Source organism: Haemaphysalis longicornis, unplaced genomic scaffold (genome assembly GCF_048455015.1).
Source record: "Haemaphysalis longicornis isolate Haplotype H1 unplaced genomic scaffold, Haemaphysalis longicornis Haplotype H1 scaffold_3, whole genome shotgun sequence".
Taxonomy (NCBI): Eukaryota; Metazoa; Arthropoda; class Arachnida; order Ixodida; family Ixodidae; genus Haemaphysalis; species Haemaphysalis longicornis.
Window position 1 is genome coordinate 80,395,923 of NW_027526335.1, and position 11,156 is coordinate 80,407,078.

The following is an 11,156-nucleotide window of genomic DNA, read 5'->3' on the forward strand; positions in this document are numbered from 1 at the left end:
TAAAGACCATGATCCCCGATTTTTCTCTGCTAAAGGATAGCCCTAGGTGCGTCGCTTCTTCACCGCATATATCCATCAAGCCCTGCATACTTATCCGGTTGTCCGCCATCAACAATATGTCGTCTGCATACATTAGTCCCGGAACCCGTTGTTCCACCACCTGCCCGTTTTTCATGTAGGATAAGTCGAACCCCATCGTGCTGACTTCTAGCTTCCTTTCTAACCCCGTCATGTAGATCATGAACAGCAGCGGAGATGTCGAGCCGCTTCTTATGTCGAGCCGCCCCTGGTGGCCATCGGTTGTCGAACAGTGACGTAGGCTGTGTCGTCCGTGGCCAGCACGGCAGTAGATAGTCCGTCGGTGATAGTCGGTGATTTGGACGATGTCGCCAGCGAGCGGTGAGTAATCTGCAAGACGAATGAAGGCAGGGTTTGAGATGCAATGCTCAGTTGCTGCAGCCGCTGCCAATTATAACTTCTAGGTTTGAACTACTATTGCTAACCAATTAAAAATAATGCTAATTAAACAAATACTGAAATGCAAGATCTGCTTCCCATATCGCATGGTTTACACATTCAGCTTCACAGTGCGAAAGAAGTGATCATTTCTAGTTGCACTACATGCTGGGATGTACTGTCGGCATCAAATGAAACGCGAACATGAAAATATGGACTAGAACGTGCAGAACGAGAACGGGCTAGGGCAAAGGCCAGTTCTTCGTCCTCCTTCGGGTGTTTGGTTTGGGTGGAGCAGGGGTCAAGAACTTTGCTCGAGCAGTCGGTGGCGGCTGAAACCATAGCTCCACGTGGCTGTGTCAATACAAACAACGTGCAGATTTCCTCGAGTTCCTGGACTCGCAGCTCTCTCCGCTGGGGTGGAGATCTTGTCGAAGGCGGTCTTCTCATGTAAAATGCGGAGGCTGTCTAATAGGTGTCTGCTCGCGGTTATCTTGGTGAGGTGCTCCAGGTGCGCAGTGTGTTGCACGGCTTGCACCTTGATTTGTTCTTCGAAAGTGTTGCGCGCACCCAACGCGTCATATTTTTCGTTTGGAGCGTGCATGGGTATTCCTAGGGCTTAGTAATGCTCATTTCTTGATGAGGCTGCTTGGCTTGCAGTCATTTTAAAATAATTACGGATATGTGGAGTTGTTAGGGGTTTGTGTGAGGGAGAGGCTGGAAGATGGGTACTTGTTGTTAAGGGGGGATATGGCGATCCACCCGCCCCAGTTGACTGAATATTGCTTCACTACAGTTCGCAAACTGGGGTCACTTCAAATGTAAGCTGAATAATCTTGCGCAAGCTCTGTTGGGTAATGAAATTGTAGGTGTAAAACTATATTATGACCATTGATCTAAATTCCTGCGTAGGCTAAATAAATGGTGGGAAGCGGCAGCGTCCCGCGGTGTTCTACGGCTGCGGGTCGAATATGACAAGCGTTAGGTCGGCGGGGGAGCGGGGGCGATGCTACGATATGAACTAGACATTCTAGCTTCACCGTACTATCAGATCCGTTCGCCCCTAACGAGATCCGCGGCTTGTTTGGTTTAATAATCAGTATCCTGGAGTAGCTACCTAGCGATGATAAATAAGAGTATCTAAACAAATGGCGTAAACATGCACAAGCAAACCGCGGTATGTACGTGCGTTGCTTAAAATAAGCTGCCGACAGTTTTTACCTACGATTGCCTTTGTGCAGTCGCGCGGGCGCCGGCTGGCAGCTTGTTATGTAGCTTTGTGCTTTACACAAATATTGACGCCCAGGTGCAACATACGACGCGGGGCGCTGCGCGTTTCTCGCGCAAGCACGACCATTGCCCAGGTCAGGTTAGTTTTTCCAGACTGCTCTCACACTATAGTTCGCGTAAATCCATATCGCGGCCTCTCAACGCCGAAAGTGCACAACAAACGTCTTCGAATCGAGCACGCATTAATAAAAAAAAGTAAAAGCATTGCACGCACGGCATAGGACTCGCCGGCCAATAAGATGGCTCTAGCGGCGCCGGAGTGCGCGGTGTGCCGGAGCACGACCGGCTTTATGAATAGCGACCTGCGCACGCGCCCTTTTCCTACGGGGCTACGCGGTCCTGTTTTTTCCCGCCGTATACATTTTAGGGTTTGGACAATTTATTAGGCTTTGTTGACATTAACAGAGCGATGACAATGCTGACAACCTGGCAGTTGTCATTAGCATCGCGCCACAAAGGCGGTGCGTTCGGAGAGCTATTTTTCTGCCCTACACTGAAGGTGCGGGGAGTTTCTTTGTGCAGCTGAGCCACCCATGCTTGGACCACATGATGGAGCGTGTTTATGCTGCTGACTACTGCGCCGGACGACGGGTCGTCTGCAGCTGGCGAGCCTGCTGAAGCGGAGTGGTGCAGCCTGGCCGAGGGAGTCGGCAGTCTCTACTTTGCGGCCACGGGCCATCACGGATGCACCGCCACCTTAGCAACGCTTGCTTGGGCTGGCTGGTGCGATTCTTCACGGATCTACCTGCCTGCAGACATCAGCGGGTGATGACCGCGCCTGCTGGAACATTGCCAGCGGTGGCATTGGACAAGCGGAAGCCGGCGTAGGGAACGCTATGCAGTGACTAACGATTTAATCGACGAACGAACTTTCCGTCGCCTCTAGTCCTGTAGTCAGCTCTCGCCGGCGTACGCAAGAAATTTAGGAGGGAGGGATGTGGGGATCGCGACTTTCACGCGAACCCCTTTCTGGCTAGATTCCCATCGCGGCTGGCGTTGCACAATGCGCCTCGCTCGCGCGACGGGAACCATACGAGAGGGCGCCAGCGACCGGAGTCTTCGTTGTCGCCAGGGTGGAGGCGTTGACCCTTTTCCCCTCTGCCTTACCTGAGAACCAGTTCTTCCTCGGCACTAGCGCCACCAAATGGCGAGGTCTGGTGAGTTGTCGCATGACGAGAGGACGCTCTCTTGTCTTGGGGATGCGGTGGCGCGCGGACGTTTCGGCGGCCAGTCCGGACCTGGGAAACGCGCCACAATGGGACGTGTCCGGGCGAGCTGGGAGACTGCAACCGCGCTCGCACGCGCAGCGCTCCGCTGCTCAGGTATGCCATCGGTGATTCAAACCATCTTGATCTCTAGCGTTGTTTAATGCTACGCTCCCAGTGTTACCGTTATGGCCTACGAGTAGTCTGTATGCAGTATATTTGATTTGCACTTTGCAATAAATGCTGCCATATGGTGTTTTGCCCTCTCCGCCTCCTGCCTTTGTCTGCATCCGCAAACAACGGACCCGTACGCAGCCGGCGCTCGCAAGGCATGTTTGCTGAGCGCGGATGGCTGCGGGATGGGAAATAACTAGTGTGTGAAATGTAGAATTCTACTATATATATATGTATATGTGTATATGTATATGTATATGTGTATATGTATATATATGTATATGTGTATGTATGTATGTATGTATATATATATATATATATATATATATATATATATATATATATATATATATATATATATATATATATATATATATATATATATATATATATAAACACCACGTCCGATTCTCAAGACGCCATGTTTGTTCTACCCAGGACGGATTCCCCGCTTCTTCCTTCACTTCCACTCGGCGGCTGTCCTCCTCGGTTTGGTAGTGGATTGGCCGGTGACCTAGGTCTCAGCTTGTTGCTTGATGTTTTACGTCTCTACACTCGGCCACACTGCAAAGAGGTGCACCATCGAGCTGTTTGCGTGGGCTCCTGGCTCTGTCTCGACAGACCCACGAAAGGCTAAAGAGTCCGTTGCAGGTCTCTTCCCGTTGGTTATGTCTCGTGGTTCGGTTCTCTTTCTTTCTGGCCAGTGCTAGAGCAAAGCTTGTTTCCATTGATGAGGAATTCTTCACTGCATATTTCAGAAAGATCCTCTCCGGCGTTTCTAAGCGGCGTGTTCTGCTGTCAATGCTGTCCGTTTGTTTGAGGGTATTCCTCCCTCTCATGGTCATTTGGTTCTCGTTTTCATTTATGCGTAAGTCCGTCTTTTGTCCACGTGCTTGCCTTCAAGATTTTTGTTGTCGGTATCGGTAATTGTCGCAAAAGCATCCTTGTCTGTAGCAGGTGTATCCTTATGGTCGTCATGCTTTTCATCTTTCGTTCGGGCGTTTGATGCTACCTCGCCGCTGGCTTCGGCCTCATCATTTTTAGCTGAAACGATGTCCCGATCCTCAATGGATTCTTCATACACGTTTGTGGATGAGTTTCCCAAGATGTTGGTATCGGTCGTCTTTTTGCCTTCTGGTCGGCACAAGATTCTCTTCCTGGGGTAGTTCATGTTACCCATCGTGGTAAGCGGAATGTGGTCTTTCACCGGCACCTTGGAGTTGTTGCAGGGCTCCATTCCAAGGCTCACGTTATCTTTGTTCAAGGATGTGGGCGTCGTGATGTCTGAAAAGTGGTAGGACCCGTCCTCACTTCGTTCTCTGGGCGGGGTAGGTGTGAGCGCCACCACATGCGGCTGCTGCTCCGCCAGACGTCTTGATTGCAACCGGGAGAGCGAAGAACGGTGAATGGTGCTCCTCACATTCATGTCGTCGAGCTGCTGAGCCGTGTCCTGGGGATGCTGCGGAAGGACCTCGTCGCCAACGCAGCTGTTGACCGACGGGGGACGGTGGCATTCCTGGAACAACTACAACTACAACTACAACTACAACTACAACTACAACTACAACTACAACTACAACTACAACTACAACTACAACTACAACTACAACTACAACTACAACTACAACTACAACTACAACTACAACTACAACTACAACTACAACTACAACTACAACTACAACTACAACTACAACTACAACTACAACTACAACTACAACTACAACTACAACTACAACTACAACTACAACTACAACTACAACTACAACTACAACTACAACTACAACTACAACTACAACTACAACTACAACTACAACTACAACTACAACTACAACTACAACTACAACTACAACTACAACTACAACTACAACTACAACTACAACTACAACTACAACTACAACTACAACTACAACTACAACTACAACTACAACTACAACTACAACTACAACTACAACTACAACTACAACTACAACTACAACTACAACTACAACTACAACTACAACTACAACTACAACTACAACTACAACTACAACTACAACTACAACTACAACTACAACTACAACTACAACTACAACTACAACTACAACTACAACTACAACTACAACTACAACTACAACTACAACTACAACTACAACTACAACTACAACTACAACTACAACTACAACTACAACTACAACTACAACTACAACTACAACTACAACTACAACTACAACTACAACTACAACTACAACTACAACTACAACTACAACTACAACTACAACTACAACTACAACTACAACTACAACTACAACTACAACTACAACTACAACTACAACTACAACTACAACTACAACTACAACTACAACTACAACTACAACTACAACTACAACTACAACTACAACTACAACTACAACTACAACTACAACTACAACTACAACTACAACTACAACTACAACTACAACTACAACTACAACTACAACTACAACTACAACTACAACTACAACTACAACTACAACTACAACTACAACTACAACTACAACTACAACTACAACTACAACTACAACTACAACTACAACTACAACTACAACTACAACTACAACTACAACTACAACTACAACTACAACTACAACTACAACTACAACTACAACTACAACTACAACTACAACTACAACTACAACTACAACTACAACTACAACTACAACTACAACTACAACTACAACTACAACTACAACTACAACTACAACTACAACTACAACTACAACTACAACTACAACTACAACTACAACTACAACTACAACTACAACTACAACTACAACTACAACTACAACTACAACTACAACTACAACTACAACTACAACTACAACTACAACTACAACTACAACTACAACTACAACTACAACTACAACTACAACTACAACTACAACTACAACTACAACTACAACTACAACTACAACTACAACTACAACTACAACTACAACTACAACTACAACTACAACTACAACTACAACTACAACTACAACTACAACTACAACTACAACTACAACTACAACTACAACTACAACTACAACTACAACTACAACTACAACTACAACTACAACTACAACTACAACTACAACTACAACTACAACTACAACTACAACTACAACTACAACTACAACTACAACTACAACTACAACTACAACTACAACTACAACTACAACTACAACTACAACTACAACTACAACTACAACTACAACTACAACTACAACTACAACTACAACTACAACTACAACTACAACTACAACTACAACTACAACTACAACTACAACTACAACTACAACTACAACTACAACTACAACTACAACTACAACTACAACTACAACTACAACTACAACTACAACTACAACTACAACTACAACTACAACTACAACTACAACTACAACTACAACTACAACTACAACTACAACTACAACTACAACTACAACTACAACTACAACTACAACTACAACTACAACTACAACTACAACTACAACTACAACTACAACTACAACTACAACTACAACTACAACTACAACTACAACTACAACTACAACTACAACTACAACTACAACTACAACTACAACTACAACTACAACTACAACTACAACTACAACTACAACTACAACTACAACTACAACTACAACTACAACTACAACTACAACTACAACTACAACTACAACTACAACTACAACTACAACTACAACTACAACTACAACTACAACTACAACTACAACTACAACTACAACTACAACTACAACTACAACTACAACTACAACTACAACTACAACTACAACTACAACTACAACTACAACTACAACTACAACTACAACTACAACTACAACTACAACTACAACTACAACTACAACTACAACTACAGCCTTCGTGCCATCCTGCGGGCTTGTTGAAAGGGGGCGCTGTCAAAACAGCACGGCGTCAAAAGCGCACGCTTTTACGGAACGACTACATGGGCAAATATTTTTATTTTAACATGGATAAAAACACTTTAGTGGGCGCAAACTGCTCTCTCTGAGGTTCTCTTCACGTTTCGTTACTCTTTCTCGGGAAAAATACTACGGCTTTAATTATTACAGCATGTGGGATATCTGAAATGAAAGAAGCAAAAGCCAGGGACGACATGTGGTAAAACTTTTGTTCCTTTTTAGGTAGCCCTACAATTTTTATGATAATAATAATAATAATAATTATAATAATAATAATAAGAAGAATAATTTATTTCCGAATTTTCCGCTGACAGTTCTCCAAGACTGGTAGGCCCGGATCATTTCGTCCGCAGGCTTTCACACCTCTCCCAAAGTGGACCGCGTTAGCACGCGCTAAAACCGGTGACCGAGTCTAAAGTCAACGCCTGCGCTACGAACCCAATGGAAATACTGTTCGCCCGGAATGCGATCAGAGCAAAATCGGTAATAAAAACTGCAGGGTAGTCTTGGTATGTCTGCTTTGCGCCGCAGAAACATTTTGCAATTTTTTTATACGAGCTTTTTATTTTAGCGCCGTCTTTGAAGCGACTGCCGAAACCTCCGCGCTGGGCTGTTAAGTGGGCCGTTCTTTGCGTGCGTCTGCTCGGAATCCGTGCATTACCGAGTGAACCGTAGTGGTTTGGCGTTAAGTTAGCGGTTGCAGTGCTTGTGTGTGTGTGTTCTGTTTTGTTTTCATCATCTGCGGACGGATTTTAGGTCCTGATTTGCTGCCAGAGCGTTAAATTCCGACCCCGGCTGTTGAGACCAGCAGCAGTAGCAGTGTGGTGGTGGTGCCGGTGGGGCTCCGCAGTTCCGCGATGAAAACGTACCGGTATGGCACCGACTGACATAGAAATCGATATCGGGGAGTAAATACATGTTTTCAATGCCACCGTGCTTGTTATGTTCACCGATTAGTCATGTTTACGGAAGCGCGGACGTCGAATGCGGAGCGCGCATAGCATATGTGGGTCACGGTGATCCGTGCTCGCGATGGACTTTCGACGAGGCGATTGCTACGCTGTTGGCATTGCAATGCAATATAATCTTTCTTAACTAGACTTATGACGGTTACTGACGAAACGAAATTACCCGGGCGGAAAAATAACGCGACCGCACAACCAGTCAAATTACTATTCGAAGGTTGAGCAAAAGGGTTGACGTTCGGGCGAGTTAATATTGGTTGATCATGATCGTGATCATGATTGACCTAACTCTGCGCAGCGCATGTGGCCTGTCGCTCGGAGCCCACCTTTGTGAAACCGCTGCTTTCACCACAAATGCTTTACGCGACCAGCAGTAACTGTTTTGTAATTGTAATACTTTAGATTCCGTGGCAACGCAAAAGGATTAAAAGCTTTTCCTTTGACCGCGTTGTGAACAGGTTGAGCTATTTTCCAAATGCAGCGTTCACGCGTACCTCGAGCTGCGTTTCCACATTTGGCTGCCTGCTTATCCTGCTATCGACCAGCAGTGTGCGATGGAGAAAGTTATCTTTTCAAATCGTTTGGCAGTGTAATGCGTTGGCCTGAAAAAAAGTAAACAAAACGCCGTGATTTTAAAGGTTAGATTAGATTAAAAGGGGATGGTTTAATGCCAATCGGCTGTAATGACCAAACAATATATGGTATTTTAAATTGACTACAAGGAACCAGAAGTTATTGTAGTGTTGTATTGTATCGGCGCTCGTGAAAGATCCCCAAGTGGTCAAAATTAACCCGCAGCCCTCCACTACTGCGCGCCTCATCACACATGAAGCGTCGGGGCGTTAAACACCATAATGAATGAATGAATCAATCAATCAATCAATCAACCAACCAATCAATGCTGTATTGTAAAGGATAAAGTTGCTTCTAACATTTCAGGGGGTTCCGTTCCCTGTCGCAGCTTTGCGTGTGATAAATGGATTTTGATCCGCCTGCTTGCCGTCCAAGTGCACCCAACAAATCCTGGAGTTGGTCGTTGGTACAAAGTCGTTGCGATTTATCCGCTCTTTCCAGCCCCTACAGGTGGCGCTGCGGAAAACAGCAATGGCGGACGAGACGGTGATCGGGCCTTCGTAGCAGCATGTGCCCCAGCATCAATAGCGGCCTAAATGAAACTTCGCAGTTCCGCTTGAAACAACTACTTTCTTGAAACATTAACACATGCATACGTTGCCGATTGAGAGACAACATTCGATTCGTTTCAGGGTGTCTGCTGCGGTGTAAAAAGCGCTGCATGCGAGGCAATCCGCTGTGCATGGCTCAGGCCTAACTGAAGTGGTTTGAGAACAATACCGCCTCATTGGGCAAACAACCTAATACATAATGTGCAACGCTAAATTTTGGGAGATTATTGCAGTGTAAGTCGCCGAAGTTGTTTGCCATTGGGCAAACAACCTAATACATAATGTGCAACGCTAAATTTTGGGAGATTATTGCAGTGTAAGTCGCCGAAGTGCACGTTTTACTTAGGCGTGTTCATTTTGCTGTGTACATACTAAGCAGAAGCCCATGCGCACAATGCGCGGGCGATATGTGCGTATTGCGGTGTTTTTCATAGATGTCCTAAAACCTAGTTGTGACTTTGGGCAGTAAAACCGCGAAGACGAGGCTCCTATTACGTCGTATCAAGTGGTATACAAACGAACATGCTAGCATTATACTGTATATGTAAAAAAAAGGTAAGCGTACGTGTGATATTGAAGCGTACATGAAAATACACGCAGTACTTTACAGGTGCGCTTTTGGCTTGTGATAATTAGAGAAACCTCCTGGCTGTAAGTACGTTATGTTGATTTGACTGCCGGTAAGATTTTTAAGTGCGTGAATGCTTATAACCAAAACCAAAACGGGGGCTACAAAATGCATTCAAGAGCTCGCATTTGAACTACCAGATGAGGTTACTATATTGTCATTGCTAAAACATCTTGCTTCGACATATATATGTATTTTTTCAGTCATTCATCAATAAACGCATCCCCACATTTGCTTCTCGCCTTCGCGTGCAAAAACGTTTCATTTGTTTCTTTACTGAAAATAAAAGCAAGCGGATTGAACAGCCTCTGCTGCTTATATGTTTGAAAGCAATGGAATGGAGCCAATTTAAGCTCATATAAGCGAAGATTGGTTGACACATTATGCGGCAGTGACTGTAAATAGTATCCGAAAAAGGCGATCACAAGGTTGTACAAAGTTCCTACAAAATCGGCGCCCTCACAGCAAATAACCAATGAATGTGTTAGCCATAATTCAGGAAAGAATAATTTAGGCACCACGCACGCATGTGTGGGTCCGAAAGACTTCCGTTTTTCTCCGCAGCAGACGCCGATGAGGCCTAAAACTCTTTCATTTACCTGCAGCTTCTATAGCTTCAAGAAAGTTGAGAGAATATAAACGCGCGTTCTGCCTGTATTTCCCGGTTATTTACACGGCATTGTCGATTACTATACTTGCGATTACTATTTTCCTTTCGCTTCTGCGAGGCTGCAAGGGTGCCGCCGGCCGCCTCCGCCGGAGCGTCCGGTCCGCCGATCACCGTCTCCAGGCTTCAGACAAATTCCGCGCGGCGTCACTAGCGTCGCTGGAAAGAGCGAATCAACGGAATCCACCGATATCTCAACTCTGTGTGCGTTGGGAAGCGATGCCGCAGAAACACGCCGCAACCGCACTGCATTTTCTCCAGGCAGTGTCGTGCACATGCGTGCTGTCAGCGACTGTTTCTCGCTTTCTCTGGTTGTTCAATAACCCACCACCGCGCAGTGCTGACCAGGCGACGTTTGCGCCTTGAACGGCATCGCAGCATTGGCTAAAACAGTTGAAAGTTCCGCAAAAACTAAGCACGCGGTGCGAAATACTCCTGAACTACGCAGTGGAGCACACCACGCCGAGCCAGCCGAGCGATGTTAGCAGCCCAGCGCGCTCAGGCAACGCTGGTCGGCCGCCGAGAGAACTGGTTTTGGAGTATTTTCCTCCTTTCCCGGCTGCTTATGGAAAATGGTGTATAGCAGGGGGGCAACTCATTGTACGTCTCCGCGTGCGCATTGTACGCTCTGCGTTCCACAGCAGCCACTGCT